Consider the following 24612-nt stretch of genomic DNA (forward strand, 5'->3'; position numbering starts at 1 on the left):
ATACAATGATTGTACATTGTACATCAACGATACAATTTTTAAAAAATGACGGTTGGGTTGAACTTTTTGGAAACTTAACCACAACTTTTCTGAATACTTAACCATGGGCTCTCACAAGCCGGGACAAGCCGGTACAAGCCAGCATGACCCAGTCGGCCAGTTCCAGCACAGCACTGGCCGACTGGGTCTTATTCAACTTGAATCCTCAGCGCGTATTAACTGCCCAGCAAACACTTATCCCCAGTAACCCAGCCAACACGTGACGAGTGAGGGCGAAGCGGCAGACATTGTTCTGGGTTCTCTACTCCCAGAATCTCGTATTTCATCCTCTGCACAGACTGATGGGGTCACTGAATTATGATCCCTATTTTACAGATGAGGAAACTGAGGCTCAACACAGACAAGCAGCTTGCTCACGGTCACACAGAGTGCCTGCGGACGATGCCGAGGAGCCTGCCACACTCTGACCGCCTACCCATCCTGCTCTCCAAAACGTCAGGACAGTTCTGACCTGTGCCCCGACGTCAGCCGGACTCAGAGAGAGACCCCGAGGCTAACCCCCAAGCCCGGGGTGCCCCAGCCTCCGCTCTTCTTCAGAAGCACAAAGGAGAACTCAAAACGTGAGCGAGGCCAAGGGCAGAGCAGAGTCAGACCCACAAACCACCCAGAAATTCCAGGAATGAAGTGGTGGCTGGGAGGAGGGGGGCGGGACACCCCAGCCTGTCTCAGGCAGATCCCAGGACTGGGTAAGTATCAGACACCCCAGGGGTGGGAATCTCCCTCCTCCATTGGAGCCAGTTTTCCTTAAACCCTTCTCAACAGAATTAGGGCAGGACAATGGAGGAAACAGGCCTTCCCTTCCCTTGCCAACTGCACTGCCCTCAACCCCACAAAGATTGACACTAGGCTTAACAAAAATGTCTCCCCCCCCTCCGCTGCAGGCACTTTCTTTCCTCCTGTCCCCTCAGCCAGAGATACGTCCTTATGGGATACACAGGGCAGTATCTCGGGATGCTTAACTGAACAAATACAATATACAAAACCCATTCCGTTTTTTAAATACTATGCTGAGAATATACACAATTCTGAACAAAAAGAGAACACTCGCTTAACAAACATTTACTTAATCTACTCTGTGCAAAAAAAAAAAAAAAAGAACTAAAAACCAGGTTTGTTCAGTGCAAGCCAAGATAATATATAAGAGAAGCCACTTTAAAGTGACTGGATAATAAATTATTATGTTCTTAAAATACCCAGTACATAACTCCTGGGGCCCCTTTCTCCCTTCTTGCAGATGTGTGGATGCTTCCTTGGAAACAATGCTCCCAGCAAAGCTTTACATAAATGGCAGGAAACCTCCACCTCCAAAGGACAAGAAAGCAAGGACTCCCAGGAGGCAGCGGCGATAAGCGTGGACACTGGGTCAACCCCGGTTCGGGTTCGAATCCTGACTCCACATCATTGAGCTGGGTGCTGCCCAGAGGGTCCCTCAAACTCGTGGAGTCTCCAACTCCTCATGGGCAAAACGAAGCCCTGAATTTCTCCCAGGACTGGGGGAGGATTTGCAGAGTATGGAGATAGTGGTTCTAAAGAGCTCAGCAGCAGAGCCCCAGGATTTACCGGTGTTTAATGACTGTTTTCTTTCCCTCCTCCTCCTGGGTGAATTCGGGCATCCCAGATCATCTCTGCTCCAGGCTATGAGGCTGACAGCATCTGGACCAGCCTCCCACCTGAAATGCATGATTCATTGGTATTGGGTGGTACCTGCAAGGATGAGTCACAGCCTTGAACCAAGCTCAAGAATTCTGTAGCAGCAGGCTCTGGAATCTTCACACTGCTTCACAGATGAATATCCCCAGGGCAAACCCTCAGGTGGCCACGGAGGCCTTGGAATAGGCCAGTGAACGAGACTCTGTCCCCAGGAATGGCAGGGGGGGTGGGGGTGGGAGGGAGGGAACATCGCAGCAAATAGACATACAGAGGCTGGAGGAAGACAGCCCTGGGACATGGGATGGTGAGGCTGGGCAGAGGGAGAGGCAGGGACCACCCTGGCTGGGGTGAACTCCAGGCAGCAGAAACCGCAAGGACGAAGGCTCTGAGATGGTCACCATCTTGGCCTGACCAAGGAGGGGTGCAAAGCCAGTGTGGCCGGGGAGAAATGGGGTCACAGAGGCAAGCAGAGCCAAGGAGCCAGGGGCCTTGAGGGCCATGACAAGGATTTTATTCTAAATGCAAAGAGGGGGAACTTCCCTGGCGGTCCAGTGGTTAAGACTCTGCGCTTCCACTGCAGGGGGTGCAGGTATGATCCCTGGCTGGGGAACTATGATCCCGCATGCCATGCGGCATGGCCATAAAATAAAAACAATAAAAATTTTACAGCATAATTGCAAAGAGGGGTATGTGTGTGTGTGTGTGCACGTGCGCGTGCGCGCGTGCGTGCGTGTCGGGTGTAGGGCAGATGAAGCCGATGGTGACAGGGTCTGATTTATGCTTTGAGAACCTGGCAGATGTAGCATTGCAGACAAAGCTCACAGACATAACACTGAACCAAAGAAGCCAGACTCCAGTGATGAAACATGCATGGTTCATTTATGTAAAGTTCAAAACCAGGCAAAACAAACCTATGCCATCAGAAGTTCGGAAATGGTTACTCTCGGAGGTGGGGCTATGGGAGGGTTCCTGGGGGACGGTCAGGCTCTGTAGCTCTGGGGCCATAGCACGGGCTTGTGCACTTGGAGAAAATTCATCCCCCAACGCACGAATGCATGTGCATTCTTCTCTAGCATGTTGAACTTTAATAAAAAGTTTAAGAGAAATTTAAAGAAGTTCTGGCTTCTGTTGGAAGAACGGCTTCTCCAGAGAAGCTGGAGAACAGATTATGCAAGAGAAAATCCTCCAGGGCTCTCCCCAGGAGGCTCAGCAGTGAGACAAGTCCGGGGCCTGGTCTCCTACAGCCCTTCAAAGTGAACTTGAAGGTGCTGGAGCCCAGATAAAGCTCCGTGCTGCCAGAGCCTCCCACTTGGGCCAGACACCGACTCTCCCAGACAGGGCCCAGTTCATCCCCAGTCTGAAGGGCACTTTGTCCAGCGATGCCAAAGCTGAAAATATCTCAGTCCCCGGGAAGCCCGGCCTTGAAGGTTCCCGGGAATAAACAGTGTTTTTACAGCAGCCTGTGCTTCCCCCATGAGAACAGACTGGCTGTGTTGGAAGCCGGTTTGGGGGTGGGATGGAGAAGTGCAGTGGACACGTGCATACACACAGATGTATTTTAAATGCTGGGAAGGAAACAACCCATTCTTTCACAGGGGCCGCCCGGGGGTTACAACAGACAGACTTCACAAGCTCCTGGGCACACGGGGCTCTAAATACAGGCTGAAGGAAAAGGCGGGAATCCTTAGGACGCTTGCTAGGGCCCCAGAGCAACGGGTGCCAACAAGCCGAGCGCTCTTCCAGAAGAAAGTCCTAGGCACACGTCAAGAGCCTGTTCTCAGGGGCCTCGGCTCTGGACAGAAGAGGTCATTCTAGCTCCCAAGCCACTGGCTCCATTCTTGCCACGTGACCTGTTTCTGGTCACACCAGGCCCTGTAAACAGAACCTTCCGCCCCCATCAGCCAGCCCCGCCCACCTCATTCTGGGGCCCGGGCCCAGGGCAAGTCTTCTGGGCTTTCCAGGGCAATGGGTCCCACCCTGGAGCCCGCACCAGAAAGTGCTGGCAGCCGCGTGAAAGCGCAGATTGCCGGCCCCACCCCCATCGCTTTAGGAGGCCTGGGGCAGGGCCTGGGAATCGGCATTCGGACGAGCTCCCGGGAGCCGCTGCTGGTCCGGGGACCCCACTTTGAGAACCGCTGCTCTAGGTGGTAACAGCCTCTCAAACCTTCTCACGCCGCACCTTAGACCAGTGTTTCCCGAACTCCAGCCCTTGGCACACCCCCTTCCCCAAGCTTTGCCCACCTTCCTACCATCTCCCTGTTCTAGTTCATACTTCGTATTTTATTGAAGTTGGCTTGCTTTGGGGGTTCAAAGAAATTTACTTTAAAAAGGGAACCTTCTCTCATCAGCAGGTGCAGAGAACCTGAGGCTGGAGTAAAACGGAACACGAGGAAAACGGAAGAGAGTTGGGGCCAGGGGCTTCACCGTAGAGGGCGCTCTCTGTTGTAGCGAGGTCAGGGTGGGGAGGCATTCAGGGCAGAAGGCACCCCCTGAGACGGTCGCCTTGCTGTGACACAGAGGAGAGAACAGCACCTGGTGGGAGGTCTTTGCTGCTGGGTCACTAGACACGCTCAGTCACCTCGGGGACCAGCAGGATGGGCTCCCCACACTTTGGGGGATACTGCTCATCCCACAGTGATCTGTTCTCAGGTACAAAGGCCACCCCGTGACTCTCCTGTGCCCCGCAGCCCAGAGCAGAAAATCCAAGCTCAGTACAGCTGACCCCACCACAGGGCAGGCTCCTCCGCCCTGAGTGACCCTTAGACCCCAGACACCCTGAGCTTCTGGTCATTCTCAGGGTGCCAGGCCCCTCCCCTCCTCCAGGCCTTTGCACATACCTGGTCCTTCCCCTTGGTGTACCCCCCAACACCCCCCCCAAGTCACCTTTCCCTGCCAGAGAACGCTGCCTCTTTGCTCTAAAAGGACTTCTAGGATCTTACCAAGTCAGCCTCAGCAGTTGCCAGCTGAATGCCAGTTCCCAGTTCTAGAGAGATCCAGGATGTTTTCAATACAAAAGAACCTCAGGGCGGGGTCCATTCTGGGACCACCTGACTGCAAACAAAATGGAAGCTGGATTCTTTTCCCTTCTGGGATTTCACCATTCTGTACTCACTGTGGGATGCGATCCAGAAACTTGTACTGAAAATGTGGGATTTCATAATTTATATTTTTTAAAAATGATGGCCCAAAAGTTGCATAATCCTCATTAGGACTTTTCTTTTTCCCCTAAATCTGTGGTTTCTGTCTAAGCTGACACAGCATTTGAGACAATCAGAGAAGATATATCTCCCTCGGGCTGGATCATGAGAAACTGTCTATCCCTACAGCCTTGAAGAGGGGGTGTCTGTCGGTGAGTACCCACAACTGCACAGACTGGGGTAGAAAGCTGAGCTCCCCCGGGGCAACATCTCCGACAGGAATCTCTGTCAGTTGCTCTCCTGGTGCAGAGGCAGGGGAGCTGTGAACACCGCCCCCCAAACACCCAGGTGCCAGATTCTCATTTCTGAATGAGATGATCTCAGTTGATGTTTCTTCCAGAGGGAAGTCAAGAAAATGGGACACGTGTTCCTTAATACCATGTGACCCAGCTATTCTACTCCTAGGGGTAGACCCAAAACAACGGAAAACAGGTGTACAAACAAAACTGTGTACACAGATGTGAGTAGCAGCATTATGCACAGTAGCCAAAAGGTGGACATGGCCCAAACTTCCATCAGTGGAAGAAGGGATAAATGAAAGATGGTCTATCCATACACTGGAATAGTACTCAGCCATAAAAAGGGATGCAGCACTGACACAGGCTACATCATGAATGAACTTGGCAACGTTATGCTCAGTGAGAGAAGCCAGACACAAAAAGCCACGGACTGTGGGATTCCATTTACATGAAATGCCCAGAATAAGCAAACCTGGAGAGACAGAAAGCAGATGAGTGGTTGCCAGGGGCCGGGGAGCACAGAGTGGGGAGTGATTGCTAATAATGGTTATGGGGTCTCCTTTTGGGATGACGAAAACATTCTTGGAATTAGACAGCGGTGATGGTTGCAGAACATCGTTCATGTACTAGATGCCACCAAACTGTGCACTTTAAAATGTAAATCTTATGTTGATGAGTATTTTACCACAATAAAACCTTTCTTTTTCAAGGAAAAAAAGAAAGAAAGAAAAAAGAGCATGGCTGGCCCTATCAACCACCACCCAGATCTGCCTGACCCTCCCTGTTCCAGAACAGAGTGTGTTCCCTTTGGGATTTTATGAGGGGCTCCAGATGCCCTATCCCATGAAGGTCTGAGAAGCTATTCAGCTCAGTGAACGGAACATGAAATGAAATGACGTCTGTGTTATATTTTCCTTTCTTGACAAGCCATGAGCCCCTTTGAGTGATGCTGGGTTTGCACATCTGGGACTGATCAAAAACCAGTGAGTCTGCAAAAAAAGGGGGGGAAAAAAGCTTCCTAGGTCGGGAGCAAGCAGACACAGAGGCACCTCCCATACGCAGTAAATTACTCTGGTGACAGAGAAAAGAAATGTTCCAGCTCCCACAAGGCCAAAGAGGTCGGCATTTGGGGGTCCTGCCTTTAAAAGCTAGTTTTCAAATGCAACCTACCACAAACCCCAGAGAGCCAACGTGAGGTCTCTGAGGGAGGGATGCAGTTTGGGGGCTTTCAGAAGCTCATGCTCTTCTGCTGAGCTCCAGCCCCTCCCCATCAAGCCAGCTCTCCTTTCCAGACGCAGGACTGTGGGAGCAGCTGGCATTGCTCTGGGCTCCCCAGCGGGGCCCTCTGCACGTTGATACAGGTACCTGTCAGCAGAGTGGATCCCAAGCCCCTCTCCACGCCCACCCTTAACCGGGGCCAGGGATTCAGAGCCCACATGGCAGAAGCCTTGCGCAGCAGCATGCTCTGCGTTGACAGTCCTGTGGCCAGCCACTGGACCGGCATCTTCTTCCAGGATCTCGGGTGGGGTCCAGCCAGGATGGCAGCTCTTCCCTGCTCTGGCCGTGTCACGTGGGGTACATACCTTAGTCACTCTGAGCCTCGACTGCCTCCTTGTAAAAAGGAGGACAGTCCAGCTCATAAAGGAGTCAGCAGGATAGGTCATCCATGTAAAACCTCAGGCACATCTGGGCCACAGTAAGTGCCAGATAAATGTCAGCTGCTGGTAGGATTACAGATGCTATCATTACTGTTCCTACTCCCGTTTTTTAAGAGACTGTAAAAATCAAAATCACTCTCTTCCTTCTCCTCCCTGGCTGCGTCATCAGGGACGAGGCTGGGGCTCAACTCTGCTGCTGTTTCACGTGTGAAAATTTCTCAAATGAAACGGTTCCTCGTTGAAGGTCAGGTTCAGACGTAGAGTCAGCAGTTGGGCAGAGAAGTGCCTTAAAGGAGGCAGGACCCAGCCGCTAAGTGTGTAGGGTAAGTAGACAGAGAGACCTGGGGTGACAACATCACACACAAGCTAGGGGACCTCGGGCAAGCACTTCACCTCTTTGAGCCTCGGTTGCCTCATCTGTAATGAAAACCCAGAGGCCTTGTGCCGCAGGTAAAGGTGTGTTGCAGGTAAAGAGGACGGCAAGGGCCCTCAGAGCCAGCACACCAGCAACACAGCTCCCATACCTTCTGCTCCTTGCCCCCATGCAAACAGCCAGATCAGGGGCAGAAACAGAAAATCAGGTGCACAAGACAAAGAGCCCTGAGAGTTCCCCTCTGGGTCTATCTGGAGAAGGGGGCAAGGCCTTCACCTTGTCCTTCACATGGTCTCTCATCTGTCAGGCTCTAGACCCTTGGTGTCCTGACCCCACTGGGGAAGGCAGGCTCACCCTATTCTGCCCGGGCAAGGAGACCAAAGGTTCAAGGTAGAAACTCACAAGCCCACTCTTGGTTGGAAGTTGAGCTGGGCACCTGCCAGACTCCCAGCTGTTTCTCTTGACCAGAGGAGTAACTCACCTCTGGCTAAAATACACCCCATTCAAATCGGACTTCGATGAGCAGGCGTCAGCTAAGCCCTTTCTGGCTTGTCCACCAGCCCAGCCCTTTCAAGGGAGGTGCTGGGTCTGCACTGCACGAAGGGCTCGCCCTGGCTCTTCCACCTGGGGCTGCAGATCTCCTAGACCCCAGAGCTGAGCCCTCAGCTCCCAGCCGTCCCCCCACAAGAAGTTTATGCAGATATCCACTCTGGTTGAAGAGACCCAGGAACTCTTCCCAAACCTGTAGGAACTCTGATATGCCCCACGCCTGGACGCACCCACAGCCATATGGAGCTTTGGAGGTAGACAGAACTGGGCCCCAGCCTCCGCTCTGCCTGGACAGTTCACCTCTCTGACCCTCAGGAAGACTACCTGGAAGGTCTGCTCCAAACAAAATCATAAAGGGGCGTGGCCCTGTCAACCTGCCGGGCAGAACGCACACGCCGTTAGGATCACCCCGGCCCTCCACACGTGGGCAGGACACATTCGAAGTCCTGCCACATACACACCATCAGCTTTCTATTTATTGACGCCCACTGTGTACACGGGAACGCAACAGATGCTAGCGAACTGCACAGGTGAGGGAGGAGTACACAGCCTCAGGGAGCACGATTCTGCGGTCAGACAGCCTTTGAGTCCTGGCTCCCCAGCTTCCAGCACGTGAGGTCTCAGGCACCTTGCCCTCTCTGAGCCTCAGTTTCTCCATCTGTGGACGGGCATGCTGCCGAGCATGGTTCTGAGATGCAGGTGGAGCGCTCAGCTAAGTGCCTGCACACAGTAAGCCCTAAGAGACGGCATCTGCTCTGGCTATTTCAGCTCCTCGGAGACTGCGGGAGCGGATCGTACAGCGCAGAGAGGAGCACAATTTAAGTCACACTTACCTCCCTCCGCAGGGCTCCAGTCACCTCCTCGCCGGCGTCTTCTGAGTGGAGCGGCGGCAGCGGCAGCACAGGTACAGCGGGCGCGGCGGGCAGGTCGCGGGACACAGGACACCGCTGCCGCCGAGAGATTAAGTGGGTCCGAGGACCCTGCGCACCGCCTCTTGTAGGCTGCCCGGAGCCCCGGGGCCACGCCCCGCAGAGGTCGGCGGCGCTGATGGGGCCGCGCCGTCGCGGCTCCGCCCCTGTCCTCCCGGCCTCGCCCCGCCAGGTCCTCCCCCACCCCACCGGCCCCGCCCCTCCCGGCCTCGCCCCACCCCAGGAGCCCTGAGGACACCCGGAGGCGCGGGCGCCTGGGGTCGGGTCGGGCGCGTCGCAGGGAAGGCGGGACCACCCGCGTCCAAAGAACTCGGCTTGACAAGAGGAGGACGCGCTCAGTTTCTCGTCATGACCATAAAAGTATCGTTTCCACTGACAGCTTAACGATGCAACCAGCGCGATGCCAGGCACTTTCCACAAGGGATGTGCAAATTTACCAAATTCCACTTCTCTGCGGCTCAACTGGAAAATGGAAAAAGGGAAGCTATCTCCCGTGGATTGCAGCAAATGAAATCAGGAAGGGCGGGGGCTCCATCAACTATGGTGCAGAATACACACTTGCTAAATTTATTTCCATCCTCTACGCGTGGATAGAAAACTTCACTCTTGCCACCCTGACACACACACACACACACACACACACACACACACACACAGACACACAATTTCCAGGGTGCGAATGAAGACAGGAAGACCTTACTGGATGAAGGCAGTAAAGCCGAGGTCCAGGCTAAGTAAGCACTTTACCGTCATTATTCCACTACAGGTTCACAGGAATCCAGTGAGATGTAAATGATCCCATTTCACAGATTGGGCAACTGAGGCTTGGAAAAGCGAGTGCCCCCAAGTCCCCGGAGGACAGGGCAGTTTAACACTCTAATCAATTGAGAGCCAGAAGCAACTGCCTTTGAGAGATGTAAAGCCAATGCCCTTGTTGGCAGGGGAAGAAACCAAGGCTGCAGGAGCTAAAGGACTCCCCCGAGCTCCCCACTCAGTCACATAGTGTGGACCTACTGTGTGCTGGTGGTACCCAAGGGCGAGATGGAGCCTGTCCTCACCATGTTGCTTATTCCTGCATGAAGACACCGAATCAGCCCACTCAGTATCGACTCCCCCCACACAGTTCCCATCCACTCACTCTGCACCCGCCCCTGTGCTATGCGGGGATCTGAGTCTGGGGCACCCGGACAGGTCAGAGCACACGGGGCGGGGAGGGGGTGTGGACAGGGATGGGGCAAAGATAAGGGAAGAATCTCAGTGACTGGCCAGGCATGTGTGACACGAATTCAGAAAGCTGGAAGCTCTTGAAGATTTTGGTGCAGCTCAAATGCAGATAAAAAAATAGTTATCTTTTTAAAACTCATATTATTTTCATTTCTTTTACTTTTCTTCCTTTTCTCAGTTTTTGAAGCATCATTCTCAGCTCAACATTCATTCATCCAATATTTATTAAGCACCTACTATATGCCAGGCTCTGTCCCAAGTACTGGGGCATTTAGTGGTGAGCAAAAGACTGCTGCAGAACAAGTGTCCTCGGTTTGACAAAGAGCAAATCCAAGGGGAGAAGAGATTTGTATTCTTTTTTTTTTAAATTTACTTATTTATTTACTTTGGCTGCACTGGGTCTTCATTGTTGGGTCTTCGTTGCTACGCGCAGGCTTTATCTAGTTGCGGTGAGTGGGGGCTACTCTTTGTTGTGGTGCGTGGGCTTCTCATTGGGGTGGCTTCTCTTGTTGCAGAGCACGGGCTCTAGGCGCACGGGCTTCAGTAGTTGTGGCTTGCTGGCTCTAGAACGCAGGCTCAGTAGTTGTGGCGCACAGGCTTAGTTGCTCCGCGGCATGTGGGATCTTCCCAGACCAGGGCTTGAACCCGCGTCCCCTGCATTTGTGGGTGGATTCCCAACCACTGCGCCACCAGGGAAGTCCCAGATTTGTATTCTTGACAGATGCCTCTCAGGTACCCAGCCTCATACCCATCATCCTGGCAAACTCCCCGCTCCCAGTGGCCCTCTGAGGCTGGTGCAGTCATCATCAGGAAACTGGGCACAGAGAGGTAAGCTTTCCCAAGGTTACACAGCTCCCTAGTGGAGGAACTGGGATCTGTTTTTTTGTTTGTTTTTGTACCAGGGGAGAAATTTTATTTCACATTTACAATTTCAATTAAACTTTGGTAGAATAGTGATCGTGTATCTGAATCTTAGGAACACTGAGCAGCTTTCTTAAGGCCTCACTCACCTCTCACCTCCCCGGCTGGCTCCCTGCTCTCACGCGCACTGCCTCCCATCACAAGGAACTGGGATTTCAACTCATGCTCACCCCCACTCAGCTGCCACCACCTTGTGTACCATGAAACCTGGGGTCCGAGGGAGTGGGAGAAAGTGGTCCCTGCCCCAGCAGAGGGGAAGGGAAGCCACACAGAATCAGATTTCGCATGGGCCCAGCATTTGGGTGGGGGTGAGGAGGTGTGGTCAGTACCGAAACATCCACAGCTCAGCTTGCTTGGGCCTCCGCCTCCTTTTTGTGGCAACTTTGCAGGCTCCTCGCTGGTCCCAGATGGCTCTGGGGACACCTTTCCCAGCTCAGATGTTCCAGGGGGGCTGTTGGCAGAGCTGCAACTTGAGGGCACCTCTCTACAAGGTCGTCCCCCAGCCAAGCTGTCAACTCCTGTCCAGACTGGCAGCCGCTGCCCCAGCACCCTGCACCAAGGAACTTCCAGGCCCCCACCTCCCCTTTTTTCCTTTCCTTTCCCTCTGTGGTCTCCTCTTCATCTGTCCACCTGCTTCTCGTCTGCCGTGCTGAGAGATGGGATCTGACCGTGCCCAGCACTTCCATCCAGCAAGCACTCACGCCTGTGACCTTGGCCCTGAACCAGGTGGTCTGAGAACAGGGAGCAGGACTGCCTGCAGTGTGAACCCGTTGGGCATTCCGAGCGACTTCATTTCTCTTTAACATCTCAGTGGGGTTAACACTTCTCAAATGGGATGTTATGGCCACTGGTGCTGTGTAACAAAACATCCCAAAATGTAGTGGCTTAAAACAACCATCTTATTTTGCTCGTAGTTTTGTAGCTCAGGAATCTGGGATGGGCCCCGTTGGATGGTTCTTCCTTGCTTCATTGTGTGGTTGCAGTCAGATGTTGGCTGGGCTGCAGACGTCTGAAGGTTCCACTGGGCTGGTCATCCGAGCTGAGTCACCCACGTGGTAGGTGAGCCACGTGGCCTTTCCAGGAAGGTAGTCTCAGGGTAGTCAGACTTTTTACTTCCCCCAGAGCAAGCCTCCCAAGAGAACCAGGCAGAAGATGCAGGACCTTTAGTGGCCTGGCAATGGAAGTCACAGAACATCATGGCTGCCATACCCTTGGTCAAGACCCAGAGCCTGCTTGGGGTCAAGGAGAGAGGGCACGGACCACATTTTTTAACAGGTAGAGATCAAAGAATCTGCAGGCTTGTTTTAAATCCTCTCCAAGTTTTAAAACGGACACGATAGGGAATTCCCTGGCAGTCCAGTGGTTAGGACTCTGCACTTTTAACTGCCATGGGCCTGGGTTCTATTCCTGGTCAGAGAACTAACATCCTGCAAGCTGTGCCACGCAGCCTAATTAATTAATTAATTAATTAAAACAGACACAATATGTGAAAACACACAGACAGTGCCAAGCACCAAGCAGACACTCAGTGAAAGACAATCAGTCCTTCTCAGGGAGCTAACTAGTTAGTCCAGGGGAAGGAGGGTCTAGATGGATGTTTGAATCCTGACTCCACCAGCTTTGTGTCTTTGCTCAAGTCACCTGACCTCTCTGAGCTGCAAGTGCCTCCCAGGCTGGATCACTCAAGGGGCAGGTTGAGCCTGAGTCTGTTGCTTGTGGGTCGCGCCATCTTCTGGAACCAGTAGAGCTGAGTTCAAATCCTGGCTCCTTTACTTCCAAGCTTGGCCTGTGTTCAGGTGCCCATCTGTGAAGTGGGGTGATGAGAACAGCATCTTCCTTCTTCAGGGCTGCCATTAAATGGTTAATATGTGGAAAACAGAACAGGGCCTGGCACTTAGCAAGTATTAGTTAACATTATGGTTACGAAGGGCCAACAAGGTACAAAGAGAGAGGTTTGCTTCCCATCAACTTTTCCATCATTGTGCAATCGTAGACTCTAATTTCCAAAAAATAACATTTGAATCTGAATAAAATGGTGTGTCATGGGCAACATGGGCTCCTGGGAGGTCCTGGATGGGAAAGAACCGAGAGGCACCCAGGAGTCCTCCTGAGAAGGGACTGGCCACTTATATCCTTGGAAATCCCAGCAAAGGATCCCGTTTGTACCCAGGCAGGAGTTAAGTCATGGAGAGTTTGAGACCAAGGAAAAGGCCCTTCTGGTCATAATGAAGCCCAATCTGGAAAAAAGGAACGCTCCGGCCTGGAGAGGTTCCATCCGTCTCTCCACGCGCTCTCTTGGAACCAAGGTGGGCTGATGGGAGGACCACACACGGCTGCAAAACGGTGGGGTTGCACCAGACGGCATCAAGGTCTTTCTTTCCTATCTTGTGAGGTGGTTGCCAGAAAACTAATGGGTCTTGAACTCACACCAACATCTTCTCACCGGTTGTTTTGATTGGCATCTCTGATTTGGACACCAACAGGCAAGGCTGTGGAGTTCTAGCTTCTCGTTTGTTCCTGCCGCACCCATTCAGCAGCCGCAGAAAGCCGCTGAGCCTCAATAAAGACCACTAACAATTTGAGTCAAGGAGACACAGGCGCACCATTTTGTGATGGGCATGGCTTAGAAAGAGGAACGAAAGGGCCGGGAAAGATGATGACACCTCTGTGTTGACAGGTGCCGACCATGTGGTCCTCCGGGATCTCAGTGGGGTGGATTTGCTTGACTTGTTGGAGAGGAAGGGTACCAGTGTGAGTTGCAGGCAACTCTCTGGGGGAGGGGGTATAAATCTAGGGTAAGATCCTGATCAATTGAAGTTGCAAGTAACAGAAACCCACTCCAGTAAGCTTAAGCACAGAAGGGGGGTTCTTGGTAGGATAGTGGGTTACTGTGGAATTCAAGGACTGCCAAGACCCTCAAAGAACTAGCATGAGTCCTGGAAGGGCATCAAGCACGCTGGCAGTACTGTCTATTTCTCACACTCTGAAAGGGGTCCCTCCCTTCTCCCTCTGCAGCCAGGCCTCGCCCATTCCCTGTGGACATGACCATCCCACCAGCATGGGAGCTCACATCTCCCTTGTTCCAGGGACCAGCTCAGGTTGTGCCCAATCCTCTCCCAGTTCTAACTTCGTAGAGAGAGAATCTAACTGGCCCTGTTGGGAGCAAATGTGAATCCATGGCCAATCAAATGAGACCAAAGCCCCCAAATGCCTGGGACTTAATGACCCTGAGGCATCGGCTGACAAAGGCTAACAGGGCTGGGGGTGTAAATACCCCAGATCCTGTGCTCTCGGCTGAGATGATTCAGAGGTGGATGTTTCCCAGAAGGATTCTCTAACTGATCACATAGTTGTCGGCTTAATGCTGTACACTTTACCACGTTCCTTCCCTTCCCTGTATCTCTTTCCTGTATTCCTTGCATCTCTCAAATAAGCTGCCTGCCCTCAAATCCTCAGTTCAGGGTCTGCTTCTGGGAACCCAAACTAAGACAAGGACCCTGAAGTCTGGGGAAGGGAATCCAGGAGTCTCTCTATTCTCTGAGGATATCTGTGCCTTCATTCTTCTATGCACTGAATATTAGTTGAGCACCTACTATATGCCAGACAAAGTGTGGGCAAATATAGGAGAGAAATAGGAAAGAACTGAAAAAGTCTAGCCATATAAAGAGGGCTTTTTACAAGAAATTGGGAAGCCAAAGGCAGAGCTGTGGTATTATTTAACTATATAAAAACTATGACTCACATAGGAAAAGTGAACACCAAATCCCAGAATATGATGGGCACCCCCTTAAAGTTCGAGAGAGGTAGTTTAGAGCAAATTAAAGGAATTCTTCAGCCAACAGTGAAAAGCAAATTTATCCACCTCAAGTTACCCCACAAGAAGTAATGCAGGCAGAAAATGTAAATATATTTTTTAAGTAAATGAATGCTGGAGTTCACTTTTTATTCTATTTGATGATATTTACTGAGGACTTCCTTTGGACCAGGCATTCTGGGAATAAAGAGATGAATAAGGCAGACATGAGACAAGCCTTTTGATGGGGGGACCCCGGTTGGACAGTCAATGCATCCTCTGTGCTGAGGGCAGTGACAGGGATCTACAGGCTTCCAAGGAGCCCAGGGGGGGCGGGTGTCTGGACCGAGGGGTGAACAGAGGCGTCACGGATGGACGCGATGCAGGGCCAGATGCAGGTTATGGAAACGTAACTAGGAAGGACTGAGGAAGAAAAAGAGGTGATGTATCGGCTACTATGAGTGGGAGGCCCAGGGGAGGGACAGTTTCAGGTACACCTGGGACCAGGGCCTCAAAAGAAGATGGTCACATCCCCCTCCCCAACCCTGACCTCCCCCCTTCTCTCTGGGCTCTGCCTGGCTCCTCTGGTCACCCCACGAGGCAGAGAAGGTGGCCACTGACAGCTATGATTCAACAGGCCACATCTTCCACCTGGCTACAAATTGAGAAGTAAAATCCCAGGGAAAGACACGATTGGCCCAGCTCAGGCCACATGTCCACTTTGGCAGATGCTGTCATGCCCCATCCTGGTCCTAGAACCCTGACGGCTGCAGTGCCTGCCTGACTTCCACCTGCCGGCACAGACATTCCTTTGCCTCTGGGCACGATGCCCATGGCAGGTCAAAATTGGCATGGAATCACACCCGTTGGGGCAGCATCAACCAATAAATTTTTTTTTTTATGTTTGGGGTAGGAGTTTATTAATTAATTTATTTATTTTTGCTGTGTTGGGTCTTCGTTTCTGTGCGAGGGCTTTCTCTACTTGTGGCAAGCGGGGGCCACTCTTCATCGCGGTGCGCGGGCCTCTCACTATCGCGGCCTCTCTTGTTGCGGAGCACAGGCTCCAGATGCGCAGGCTCAGTAGTTGTGGCTCACGGGCCTAGTTGCTCCGCGGCCTGTAGGATCTTCCCAGACCAGGGCTCGAACCCATGTCCCCTGCATTAGCAGGCAGACTCTCAACCACTGTGCCACCAGGGAAGCCCTCAACCAATAACTGAATAAGACCTGGAGTATAGGTACCCCAGCTCCCTCACCGCTCAGGGGATGACACTTGCTCCCAGAGAACCCAAGGGACTACACTCCAGGTGCCCCCGTGATAGCTGACGTGATGCCCACTCTTTGTTTGCTCTTTCCCTTTTCCCCCTCTTCCTGGTATTCCCTGGGATCATCTCCCCAATAAACTACTTGCACTCACATCCTGTCTCAGAGTCTGTTTTGGGGGAACCCAAACTAATACACTCAGCCATCGGCACAAGCCTGTGGCCAGGGGAAAGGACCTGGCTCACGTGTGCACCCAGTGGCCGGGGCAGCCAGAGCTGTTGATCCGAGTGGGGGAGGATCCAAGGCAGGGGGGCTGGGCAGAGAGACGGGTCTAGAAGGACGAACAGGAGACACAGGGACATATTGGGGAGGCGAGGCTGGGCGTGGGAGCCTGAGCGAGGCTGCTAAGCAATGTAGATGTGAGCCTGGGCGGAGAGAATTAGGAGCCCCCAAAAGGCAGACTTCCATCTGGGGCAGATCATGAAGCAGCCATGGGGAGGACGGCCTGGGGCCAGGGGCGCTGGAATGGATGTCTCGGGGGGAGCTCCTGGCACCAAAGAGGTCAGCCACAGCCCCCCAAACAGCTCCCTTTCTCTCTGGGCACCTGGGTGCTGGGTGAACCCCGAGCCCACAAGAGGGAACTAGGAACCCAAGCTCATCATCTACTGAGTGCTTTACATGAATCCTGTCTCCCATCCTCATGCCGGTACTGTGAGGTGGGATATGTAGCATCCCCATTAAACTGAAAAGAAAACTGAGGTTCACACGCATAAATAGGTGGCCCAGGATCTCACAGAAAGAGATAAAGAGGCTGTGAACCCAGTGGACTCCAAAACCTGGGCTTTTAACAAATCTGTAATGTGGTAATTGATCACTCATAGGTCCAAATGGGGGGCTCCCTCTCTGTCTTTCTTTCCCTCACTCCCTCCCACCCTCCCTCTCTTCCTCAATCTATTCAGGTCCCGAGTTCCAACTGTGAGCTTCCAGTTAGCAAGGGATACCTGTTGAAGCAAGGAGGTGGTCATAAGGGAGTAACCTACTAAATTCTTTGGTTAGAAAGTAATGGAACATTCAGGGAGCTTTTCTTTACAGGATTTGGGATGGAAACGCTTTAATGGTTTTGAAGTATAAACAATTATCCTGGAACACTCATGAATCCTTCCTCCTCAACCAAGAAAAAGCTTACGAAAAGTGATAAGGTTGCCAAATCATCAACACCCAGGGTGACACAGTTTGTGGCCATCCTGGGACAATAATGACAGCTTCCCAATGCTCCATCTCAGTGCTAGATCCCTTTCACACAAAATTCGCCAGCAGCGACACAGAATGCTCAAGTTGCCTCCAGATAGCTCCTCTCTTTTCTTCCTTAAGAATAGGAAGATTCTTGATTCCTAATCGAGTGCACTGTCACTCAGCTAAAACATGATACTTCGCAGCCAGCCTTGCACCTTCTCCTTTCTGTAGAACTTCATCTAAGTCAAAGAGGAGTCAGTGGAATAGTTTTGTGTGGCTTCAAGGAAGTCTCCCTAAAGGGAGGGGGAGGCTTGCCCTTCGTGGTTCTCCTTCTTCCTTCCTGCCTAGAATATGGGTATGATGGCTGGAGTGCAGCAGCCACTTTGGACCATGAGGTACCTTGGGAACAGAAGCCATAAATGGTGGCACTTGGGTCCATGACTGATATAGGTCTCTATATCAGTTCTACTACCTACGTCAGACTTCTTTTATATAAAAGAGAAATAAACTTCTATCCTTATTTAGGTGGGGAGGAGGGGTGGGGTTTTTGTTCCTCCCTAGTAGCCAATCCTGATAACGAGTTTAGTTTAAAAGTGATAATAAATCTAACGTTAGAACAAGGGAGTCTATTTTTTGCTGTTATTGTTTCTTTGTTTTCTCTTTTGTTTTTTTGTTTGTTTGGTTGGTTGAGTTTTTTTGTTTATTTTTTTTTTGGCCGCACTGCGCGGCATGCGGGATCTTAGTTCCCAGACCAGGGATCGAACCTGTGCCCCCTGCAGTGGAAGTGCAGAATCTTAACCACTGGATGTCCAGGGAAGTCCTTGTTTTCTCTCTTTTGAATCATCCGTCTGGAACCTCTTCATTCTTGGAGGCAAACAACAAAATGGAAGTATGATTATATCTTTACGAAAACAGGAAGACTACATTTCACAATTTCATGAGGCTCTTTGCTCACACTGCTTTGAAATCATTAACCTGAAACACGTCTGGGTTCCCGCCATCACCAGGGTTTCTGCCCCCCTCTCTTCTCTCCAATATCCAAGGAGAAGAGCCAGAGAACACCGATGACTGTGGCTGGGAACGCCTCAGGAAATGCAGCTCTTTTGGCAAACGCTACAACGGTGATTGCTTTCTCCCCGGTGGGCCCTGGGTTTCACACCCAGGGTGTGGCATTTCTGGAAGATTCTAAACCTGTCAGCCTGGGGGGAAGCCAAGCATCCCGATGCTGCCTGTTCTCTCAGGAACGGCATCCCCCAGTGTGTGTGCTGGGTCCTTACGTGAGCTGGACCCCTGCACACCAGCCAGGGGAGAGAGGGATGAACAGAATGAAAACTGGTCTCCCCTCCAGCCCCCAGCAAGGGAATCACAGCACTGCGCCCTCCTGCTAGGGAGGGGCCCTGAGCCTCTAGATCTCCTGCTGGACCTTGAATCCAAGCTCTGTCCCTCTTGGCTTGAGACCCTGGGCAAGTGCTTTGACTTCCCCGTCCCTCGATCTCTCCATCTGTGAGATGGGAATAGTAACAGACCCACTTTACAGAGCTGCTGTAGTAACGAGTTAATTGTCAAGAGTTCTCAGTATCATCCCTCTCATCCATGTCCTCTGAGTCGTCAACACTCCTGTTTCTTTTTTTAAATATATTTTTTAATTTATGGCTGCACTGGGTCTTTGTTGCTGTGCGCAGGCTTCCTCTACTCGTGGCAAGCGGGGGCTACTCTTCGTTGCGGTGCGCAGGCTTCTCATTGTGGTGGCTTCTCTTGCTGTGGAGCATGGGCTCTAGAGGCGCAGTCTCAGTAGTTGTGGCACGTGAGCTTGGTTGCTCTGCGGCATGTGGGATCTTCCCAGGCCAGGGCTTGAACCCGTGTCTGCTGCATTGGATTCTTAACCACGGAAGTCCTGCCACTTCTGTTTCTATAAATACCGTCCCTCCCAAGCACTATCGCCTATGGGACACCCTCCCTAATCTCCCCCACCCCAGAAAACTATCAGATAAATGGAGTCTGTGGTCAGAGTTTGAAAAGCAGGGTAAATGAGCGTATCCGTGTCACAGGTGTGCCAGAACAAATGACCACAAACTGGGTGCCTCAAAACAACAGAAGTTTGTTCTCTCACACTTTCCGAGGCCAGAGTCTGAAATCGAGGTGTCGGCAGGGCCAGGCTCCCTCTGGAACCTGGAGGGGAGGATCCTTGCTCTCCTCTTCCAGCTTCTGATCTGCCGTGTCCCCTCCTCTCCATATAAGGACACTAGTCACAGTGCATTAGGGCCACACTAGTTCAGTATGACCTCATGGTATTCGATCTGCAAAGACCCTTTTTCCGAACGAGGCCCCACTCTGAGGTTCCAGTGGACATGAGTTTTGCAAGGACACTATTACCTTGACTCTGAACTGTGTGGCCAAGAATATGGCAGAAGTAACGCTGCACCAGGCCTTAAGAACCTGGTAGCTTCCACTTCTTCCTCATGGGACGCTTGTACTTGGAAGCCCACCGCCATGCCATGAGGAAGCCCAAGCTGCCCCGGGGAGGAGAGCTGGCAGCCAGCACCAACGTGCAGTTGCAAGTGCGGGTCGTCCAGAACCAGCTGATGCACGAGCAAAATCAATGATTGGTGTTGTTCTGAGGTGGTAGGTTTGGTGGTGGTTTCTTGTACAGCAGCAATAGGTAACAGGAACAGGAAGGGTCAATCCGCTCTTTGCTTTTACAGCACGGGGCCGGGCACACAGAAGGTGGTCACCAAATGTTTGCTGACTGTAACAGAATCATCTCTGACTCCCAAGAAAGCACTTGACAATGGCAGCGACCGAAGTCATTAATACCCTGTGATCTATTGAATAGAACGTGACAGGGATCTGTCTTCCTTCCTGCCTAAACCAAGATAGATTGAGATTCTTATTTCCAAATGATGGGGTGCCCTCTGTGTTCCTATTAAATCCTAGCCCTAATGGAAGACAGACTTCTGGAGTCCCTGGCAGGCTGTGGCAGGGTGAGTCAGTGGATTCGTGCAGATGTGCAAGTCCTAGCGGGTCTCTGACCCGGGGACAATTGTGAGAATGGCCTCTCCCTGCGCGCATGTGTTCCCAATCGTCAGTTGAATGACCTGGGTCTGTTGCTCACTGGGTCTTGCTTCCAACCCAAGCCAAAGCTGGAATCGTCTCCTCAGGAGAGTCAGGACCATGTGGTCAATCGTTAGCATGACGGCTCCCAGGGACCTCCCACCTCCCCGTGTCCTCGCCCCGCTGTGACTCTGCCCCTCAGCTCCTTACCAGGTGGAGTCTATTCTTCCGCCCTTATACCTGGCTTGGCTGTGTGGTTTACTTTGAACAACAGATTACGGTGGAAGTGATGGGGAACCTGCTCCAAGCTTGGGACCCACAGGGTCTGCAGCTTCTGCCGTCACTCCCTCAGACCCAGAGACAACTGTGCTACCAAGAAGCCCAGTCTAGCCCACTGGAGGATGAGAGGATGGGGAGTACGGGGGCGGAGGACCCCAATACCTAAGCTGACAGCCAGGCCCAACTGCCAGGCACGTGAGCGAGCGGCCTTGGACCCTCAGCCCTAGCCAAGCTGTCAGTCCCCTGCAGTGACACCACAGAAGGACCACCCCACAGAACCTGAGAATAATACACTGCATTGTTTGAAGCCCCTATGATTCGGGATGCTTTGTTGGTCAAGGATAGAGTGTTCTGAAAGCCATACATTTCCCCTCCAAACAGCCAACTTTCCCAGGGAAGAATCCCAGGGAATATTTTGTATTTCTCTTATAGGCTGAACTGTGTACCCCGCCCCCCAAATCTGCATGTTGAGTCTGTTAAAAAGAAAACCACAGGGCTTCCCTGGTGGCGCAGTGGTTGAGAGTCCGCCTGCCGATGCAGGGGACACGGGTTCGTGCCCTGGTCCGGGAAGATCTCACATGCCGCGGAGCGGCTGGGCCCGTGAGCCACGGCCGCTGAGCCTGCGTGTCCGGAGCCTGTGCTCCACAACGGGAGAGGCCCGCGTACCGCAAAAAAAAAAAAAAAAAGTAAACCGCGGGCTCGAAATGGCGTCACTTGCGCTAAAGCCCATGGTAGCAAACCTAGACTTCATACCTGGGTTAACTGTAGTTTCCAGCAACCCATCTCCTCCCCAGCATGGAGGTTTCTCCACACCTCCAAGGCTCTGTGACAGGCTGAATAACGGCCCCCCAAGATGTGCACATCCTGATTCCTGAAGCCCATCAATGCTGATTTATAAGATGCATTAACCTCCTAGGGCTACTACAAAGGACCAAAAAATGGGAAGGCTTAAAACAACAGAAACTTATGCTCTCACAGTTCTGGAGGCCAGAAGTCCAAAATCCAGGTGTCAGCAGGGCCTTGGTCCCTCTGAGGCTCTGGGAGAGGATGGGTTCCACGCCTCTGGCAGCTTCCGCTGGTCGCAAGTTGGGGTTCCTAGGCTCTACATCCCTCCAATCTCTGACTCCATTGTCCCACGGCCATCTTCCCTGTGTGCCTGTGTCCAAATTTCCCTCTTTGTACGAAGACACCAGTGACTGGGTGAGGACCCACCCTACTCCAGTAGGACCCCAACTTGATTCCATGTGCAAAGACCCCATTTCCAAATAAGATCACTTTCTGGGTGGAGATGGAATTTGGGGGAACACTAGTCAACCCACTACACATTGTAAAAGGGACTTTGTTAATGGGATTAAGGATCTGGAAATGAGGACATCATCCTGAATTATCCTGTGGGTCCCGTGTGATCACAGGCGTCCTTAGAAGAGGGAGGCGGGGTATGACAGGAACTGTGGCGACACGGCGTTCCGGGACCAGAGTGGGGCACAAGTAATCTTGCTGCTATGCTTCCAAGCTGTAGTTCTGAATCAACCTAAATGTTAAGCAGAAGGTGAACCTCTGAGAAAGTCAGGACGTGGATTCAAGGAGGGCAGCCCTGGCAGCAGTGGCCCTTTTGCATCAACAACAATGGCTGCAGTCAGTCCAGCACCAGCAGGATCCCAGCCAGATTGACGGGGCTGCATTGGCTCAAGCTTGGATCGCCCAAAGAGAAGCTTCAGGACTGCAAAGCATGGTAGAACCACCACCAGGAAGGATGCCAAATGGACAAGGTATGTCTACCATGGAGTCTGGTCCAAACCATCATGGGAATTTCCAAGGGGATTCAAACTTTAACAGAATGTGGCAACCAGGCTGACAGGGGCTGGGAACACTGGAAACCCCACCTGGCATCTCGGGAAGACAGCATTCGAGGTCTCTCTGTTGCAACCTATGGCCTTTTTAGCAGCAGCACTGGCAAAACATGTCTGGTCTCCAATTAAAGAGAAATTGTGACACATTAGTCTGTCAGAGACACTCTGCTCCTACCATCCACCCACCTTTCTCCTCCCTTTTCTTTCAGATAGTGAAGATCTTCCGTAAGTTTTTATCTGGTTTTTTTTTTTTGCTTGTTTGCTTTTTTTTTTTGCGGTACGCGGGCCTCTCACTGCTGTGGCCTCTCCTGTCGCGGAGCACAGGCTCCGGATGCGCAGACTCAGCGGCCATGGCTCATGGGCCCAGCCGCTCCGCGGCATGTGGGATCTTCCCGGATCGGGGCACGAACCCGTGTCCCCTGCATCGGCAGGCGGACTCTCCACCACTGCGCCACCAGGGAGGCCCACTTGTTTGCTTTTTTTACTTCACAGTATGACTAGGTTCCTTGATGCTAGTTCAGTTTTCTATGACTTGTGTTATTATTTTTAACAGTCACTTCAAATTATTTATAGGTGAATCTTATTTTGATTATGCTAATAGTGAAGTCATAGCTCCTTTTCCTTATTAGTACTTACTATTGTTTCTCAGTGTAAGAATGGAAAACTCAGGAAGTAATCCTCTGATATCACTTTTAAAAGAATAACAAATATTCTAATCTTTAATACTGGGAAGTAGTTCATTTCTAGTTTTCTGGAATCTGTGCCAAATTTTCCCACATTTCAAAATGTTTTGGTTCCTAAGCTCAGCAGTGATTCACCCTGGCATTCCCACTTCCCCGACCTTACTCTGCTGGTGTTGTGTCCCAGGCAAGTGATTTAACCTCTGTGTGCCTCAGTTTCCCTTCCTGAAATTGGCAAAAAGAGTACCTGATTTCTCCCACCTCACAGGGATGTTGTGAGGATAAATGCGTTCACGGAAGAAAGAAATTATATAAAAATCTCAAGGTATTATTTTTATGGTATTGTTACTGAACAGAAATAGAAAAATTCAACAGGAAAAAAAAAAGAAAAGGGTGGTGGGGGTCAGAGTCGGAGAAGAAGGAGGTGTGATGCAGAAGCAGAGGCTGGAGGGATGCACTCTGAGGCTGGAGGAGGGGGCCACGAGCCAAGGGATGCGGGCGCCTCTAGAAGCAGGAAGAGGCCAGGAAACAGCTTCTCTCCTGGAACCTCCAGAGGGAACCAGCCCTGAGACACCCTGACTGTAGCCCAGTGAGACCCATTTTGGTCTTCTGACCTCCAGGCCTGCAAGACCATAGATTTATGTTGATTTATGCTGCTTTAAGTCTCTAAGGTTTGGTTCACTTATTACAGCAGCCATAGGACACTAACACTGATCCATGATTCGCTGTGACTGCAAAAGGGCATCGGGGCAGTCATGAAGCTGGGCCACAGGCTCCCGTGCTGCCCCTCAAAGGGGAAACAACTGTGAATCAGCTGCAACGGAGGGAACGGCTTCTAGGCAACGCGGCTCGCACACCACACAGCACTCGGCTCAGCCCTGAGTCATCCGGCTCCAGAGGTGCCTCTTTAGAGCCTCTTCACCGAAAACAACCCGGGTTCACCTGGTTATTTTTCTAGCAATCAAGTAACACTTTCCAGACGCAAAAATCGGACAGGGGCCTAGCTCAGCCTTCATCATCGTGGGCAGCAACCACCCTCCACCATTGGGGGAGCCCCAGGACGCCTGCAGAAGCTCGGACCAGACTGGACGAGACCATGGGCAGAGACTCCAGGCATCCTCGGCGTCTCCCCTCGCACTTCTCATCCCCATGGGACAGACAGCTATGCTCACACATGTGCTCAGAGGTGTGTCTCTATTTTCTATAACGGGGCGGTTGGAGGTGATGTGCGAAGTGGTACTTGGACTTGACAAAAAGCAGTATCCCAGTTTCTCTCACCTGACAGCATCTCTGCTCATTTGAAAAGTCTCAGGTCGCTAATCTGAGATGCGCCACCCAGAGCCTCTCACGGCTGCTTCTTCCTTGACTCTCTCCTTCCTGTGATGCCTCCTGGGGTGGGAGGAAAGTTTAGGGTCTTTGTGGTTTTCCCGGGGGAGGGGAGGGGAGGGGAACCCACCCAACCCCCAGATCCTTTTACGAGACACAGGAGCCAAGATTAGTGTCCTGGGGCTGCCAGAATAAATGACCACAGACAGGGGGACTTAAGACAACAGGAGGTCATTTTCTTGCAGTTCTGGAGACCAGAAGTCTGAAATCAAAGTGTGGGCAAAGGGTCTGGGGAAAATCCTTCCTGCCCTTTCCAGCTTCTGGGGGCTCAGGCGTTCGT

The 24612-nt window shown here is 51.9% G+C and overlaps 1 protein-coding gene and 1 pseudogene across 2 annotated transcripts in view; one reads left to right on the forward strand and one right to left on the reverse strand.

Moving 5' to 3' along the window:
• Window positions 1–8674, reverse strand: part of CRISPLD2 (cysteine rich secretory protein LCCL domain containing 2) — a 66076-nt gene extending 57402 nt beyond the window's left edge. The window contains exon 1 of the mRNA XM_081217741.1: window positions 8560–8674. The gene's annotated coding sequence lies outside the window, so the exon portion shown is untranslated. The remainder of the gene's footprint in view (window positions 1–8559) is intronic.
• A 10907-nt stretch (window positions 8675–19581) lies between these two features.
• Window positions 19582–22271, forward strand: LOC308606501 (arginine/serine-rich protein PNISR-like; annotated as a pseudogene). The gene is made up of 3 exons: window positions 19582–19644; window positions 20490–20553; window positions 22001–22271. The product of its transcript is annotated as an arginine/serine-rich protein PNISR-like (transcript).
• The last annotated feature ends 2341 nt before the right edge of the window (window positions 22272–24612 follow it).

The sequence above is a fragment of the Mesoplodon bidens genome (genome assembly GCF_964165515.1).
Source record: "Mesoplodon bidens genome assembly, chromosome: 18".
NCBI lineage: Eukaryota > Metazoa > Chordata > Mammalia > Artiodactyla > Ziphiidae > Mesoplodon > Mesoplodon bidens.